This window comes from Atta colombica, unplaced genomic scaffold (genome assembly GCF_001594045.1).
Source record: "Atta colombica isolate Treedump-2 unplaced genomic scaffold, Acol1.0 scaffold39, whole genome shotgun sequence".
In the NCBI taxonomy this organism is placed as follows: domain Eukaryota; kingdom Metazoa; phylum Arthropoda; class Insecta; order Hymenoptera; family Formicidae; genus Atta; species Atta colombica.
In genome coordinates, this window is record NW_017259498.1 from 507793 (window position 1) to 512908 (window position 5116).

Below are 5116 nucleotides of genomic sequence, written 5' to 3' on the forward strand. Positions count from 1 at the left end.
GTGTGTGTGTGTGTGTGTGTGTGTGTGTGTGTGTGTGTGTGTGTGTGTGTGTGTGTGGGTGTGGTGTGTACAATATCGACAAAAATATAAATGGCAACAACAGATTGTCATGATAAGTAGGTGTCCACCTTTGTAGGTTTTTAGGCGAAGAAACTCAAGATAGCGTACTCGAGAAACAGCGCAGACATTTTATATTGTCACATTAGGTGAAGTACGCGTACGCTTTCGAAATGCTCCTCTTGCGTTTTAGCTCAACGACTGCGTCGCAAAGTTCCGCTAAATGGAACCATTAGAAGAAGGAGAAAGAAACGCTCGAGGTCCACTTCGCCCCATTTCCCCCGATTTCATCCGTTAGATGGTATCGCTGAATTTCGGTTTTGATCCTACAAAATCGCGGAGTATTTGGGATATTCGGTAATAAATACCGAACTAGATTAACCTTCTTTACAGAGAAATAACATGAATTAGAAAATATTGATAATGCTAAATGAGCATGTTTAAAGAACAAAATCTAATGTCTTTTATCTTTTTATTTCACTATAAATTATTCATTATAAATTATAATCTCAAAATATTTAATATTTAATAATTTATAAATTCTAAATATTAATAGGTTTCACATTCTTATTTTAATAAGATTAAAATAAATTATAAATTAATATTTTTTTAGGAATGTGCAAGGTACGTATAATTGTAGTCATCTTAATAGAGATAGAAGAAAAACAATATCTCCGGCTTTTAAGCGCTTTGTTTCAATAGATTTCCACTAATCGCGTTTCTCACTTTTTACAAAATGTTTCAGTATAGATGAAGAATTATAATTGAATACCACTGATCGCGATCGCGGTTGTTACGAAGGACAATTAGATTAAAAGCAGCGCCTCTCGCGGCGGCTTGAGATCCATTAGTGCCCATTGTGCCACCCCATTTACACCCTCCCCCCCATCCATCCCCTATTGCTCCATGCCTTCCTCTCCGGAACAGAGCACCCGTCTCGAAGCCAGGTACTTTCTCAATAGTAATATGCTCACTTCATATTTCTACTTCTTTGTCCTTTAACGCTTCTGTCTCCTAACGGAGTCTCCTTCTTTTCGTTCTTCTTCTGCATTTCTTGACGGCAGTAAAAATTGCAGGTAGCAATGCCGTTTGAAAAGATTTTGCCATCTTGCAAAAATTATCATGAAAACTCGACGGTAATGCAGTTTAAATAATTTCTATTATTATTAGTAAATCTGTCGTAATAAAAATCAACATTGTAATCATTGATATATTAATTTTTTCTTTGAATCTATCATTACAATTACATGTTTATCAACTAAATATTATTAAAATTTTTTATTTTTTTCATACAATTGTATATGATTGCGCAATAAAATTATGTAATAAAAGAATTAGAATCATATAAAATCCTTCTAAAGTAGTGAAATTTAAAACAACTATTCTAAGGCTGTGACATTCAAGATAAAATATAATAGAAAGATTTTTGATTAATAATAACTATACATAATTTTCTAATTAAAAAGTATATATGACGATTTAAATAATAAAACTTTTTCAAACTTATTTCCAATTTAATGTAATATTTGTAATAAAATTATGTATGCAGACAGCTTTATTTAATAAAGCTACAATTTCATGTATTAATTTGTAGAATTTAACGCGTAATAACTCGATATCTTTCCATTTGATATTTTGTCCATGTAAACATTGCAGCAAACATTATCATGGTTTCTACATAAACTTCATATAAATGACTCGTGCAAAACCACTGACTAATTTGGGTGTAAAGTCGAAATAATATTCCTAAGCACGTATATGATATATTCGCAATAGCTGATGCTTACCGCGATGGTTTTGCGTAGGTGGAGATATAATGCTTAGAATCGCACACAGAAACTTTGTGATTTTTTTCGGCGCTAATAATTCGTCGAGCGTCATTATCCGGAATTAACGTTGCCTCCGCGAAATAATAATCATTCTCATGCGAGTACGCTTGATCTGATATGTAGCAGAATTCATTTGAAATTTGAAATATTAAAGCATATACAAGTGAATTTCCGCTTTTATTATCGTGCCAATGTTTATCTGTTTAACGTTCCGTTAATTCACGATATAATTAATCGATAAGTATACTTCACAGAAAATAATTCCATTCAAATCGTATTGTTACGTCCTTTGATTTCGTCGCCTACGTTCTGCCGGTCAGCTGACAATAAATTCGATCGATATCGCGCACAGCTGTGACAGATTAGGAGGCTGCCGACGAGAAGAAAATAAAAGATCCAAGACGCGATTAACAAGTCGACATCTTAAGTTCAAAGCAGAATTCGACTAATGTCTCGTATTACGAGCTCATATTGATTAGAATTAAAAGGACTAACTTGGGTTTGTAGCGCTACGAATTAAAAAATTCAAGCAATTTTAACTTCATTAAAAAAGAGATTTTTAAATTTTAAATCTTTAATTTTGATATTGTCTTTTGAATTTGGTAATTTTTACATATGAAAAATCACAAACTGAGCAAAATAGGAAATTTTCTTGTTTCTCTGTGGGTCTGTTATTATGTGGCTCAAAAAAATTTTTGATTTTCTAGCGTAAGAACTTAAAGTTTTTCCTGCAAAATTGTTTTTTTTTCATGTTCTTAAGATTTTTTTGTTTCCGAGTTATCGTAAACTAAATAATAGGAGCTTTTTGACTTTGATTTCTGATAATTCCGTTAAAAATCATCATACTATGATTTAAAAATAGATTTAAAAATAGATTCTTAAAGCTGAAACTTTGCTCTATTGAATGGTAATGTCAAAACTCATACAGCATAAATTTCCAAGTTCTGAAGGACTTCTTGAGAGCGTCTTAACAATCTGAGAACGTTCCCAGAAGGATTTCTAGGATGTGCTATGTGGGAAATAAAAAAAAATTTTTTTTTAATTTTTTAGATAGGATACAAATAAAGTAGCGCTACGAAACTTTCATTCCAACTGAATATAGTTCTAATTTGTTGTCCTACTATGTAATACTATTGTATATTAGCGTTCTATCTTTCCTGAATTTGATATTTGTATTCTAAGTGTTAAATTTCTATTTCTTTAATCAACAAATCCAATGTTATTACTTCCGCCTATAGAAAGAACAGTTTTGCGAGTTTTGAGAGTATTTGTTGTTGACAATTTAGTTAGATACAGTTATAAAAATAATTTTATTGGACTATCAAAATAATTATATAGGATATTAATATAAATAATATATAGGATATTATAATTATATAGGATGTTTAAGCACAATGAGCAATGTTGTACAATAAAAAATTTTGACATTCTAGCAATCATTTTGAGCGTTCTATATAATTATTTTGATGATCTAAATTATTTTTAGATTTGAATCTAAATTTTTAGATTCAGCAAAACTATTGTTTCCATGCGGGAGTGCCCTTTTCGGGCAACACAGTAGATATTGTTTTGGAGTACAATGTTTCTATAATCATTGATTTGATAACAATTTTTTGTAAAACTTTGCTTTATAATAAGAACACTATGATTGACAAATGTTACGTTCAACAAATTATATTATTCGTAATAATAATTGACATAAGAAGAAGTACTATTTTTTTTATGCGTTTATAAAGCATGTCAAGAATTAAACTGTTAGAAATTAACTAATTCGGATCTTCATTGTTAAAATCGTCCTAACGAAGTTCGTTTGTAACGAAGAACGCGAAACTCCCCTACTACAGAAGGGATTCCGTATGAAGGTATGCCCCGCGATTCTTGCTGACGAAAGTTCTGGCAACCACTCTTGTTCACACGTTGTGAAACTGGGTGTATGGTTATGCTTAAAAATTAGTGTCGTTATGACGCCGCGCCCGACTCTACGTACACATTAGGTGTACACACTTCATTAAGGCCATTAGAGGGCATCAGACCATCCAGGGTGTATCCAGCAAGGCGACGAACGACGGTCTCAAAAACGATCTCTTTCTAGCCCTCGTCGTCTTTTCAACCCCCCCGCATGAGGGGTGATCAACAATAATAGCTTTTACACTGATAGGCTTACGCTCAGAAATCGTAGGCTTCCCGAGGCCTGAGGCTGTTGAAAAGTGATATACCTGCAGCTTACCGATTTGGTATTCGTATTCGTATTTTAGTTATTTTACAACGCAGCCATCGTTGAATAACAAAACAACATGATTCCAAAATATTGAAACTTCATCGAGATACAAATTATTTAAAACAGCCCAAATAAATTCGTGTAAACGTTAGCTACCATTTATATCACCTATTAACCTAGATTATTAAAAGAATTGAAAATTAATTTGTAAAATATTGCAACAGTTTAAAATAACATCAAGTTATCGCAGTTTTTTATGAACAGAGCAACGCTTTATAAATTGACATCGTAATATTGCACGGGAATTAATTTAGAGAGGAGTTTGAAAGAATGATAGACCGTGTCAGACTGTTGTTTGGCTTAAAATTTAATTTCATTGCACTCTCGCGCTTGATTCCCGCGAAAAGCGCTTTTCATAAAAAAGGAGGGAGAGGGGTGGAACGCCAGAGCGCGATCGGATACACTCCGGCTCGTTGAAAAGATCAAAGCGCATGGAATTCTAATGGGTCGTGGAACGAGGCCTTTCACACTCGATCAATTTTCTCGAATGAAGCGGTTTTCGCGGAATAAAAGGTGCATTAAGGCATGCTCGCATGTGACAGATATCGGGAGTCCGCGCCGGAGTGCGATTTTGCGCGGGGTCAAGAGTATCCCCTCCACTTCAGAAGGAGAAAATTCACCAAGTAAAATAAGCAAGCAGAATAAAGATATCCCTCAACTCCTTCAGGAATAAGTATTCATCTAATAAAGCGAAATGCAGTATTTCTTACATGAGTTATTGTGCATTATTTGGAAAATTGAACATACTGAGAGAAGAATTATATGATACATCGTCAATTTTTGCACTTTAAGAGCATTTTTATTTTTATTTCTGTAATCAGTATGTGCTATCAGACTCAAAATGAAAAATATTATCTGAATTATATATACATATATATTCATATATATACATATATAAAATATTATAAAATATATAAATTATAAATTGTATATAATTTATAAATTTACAATA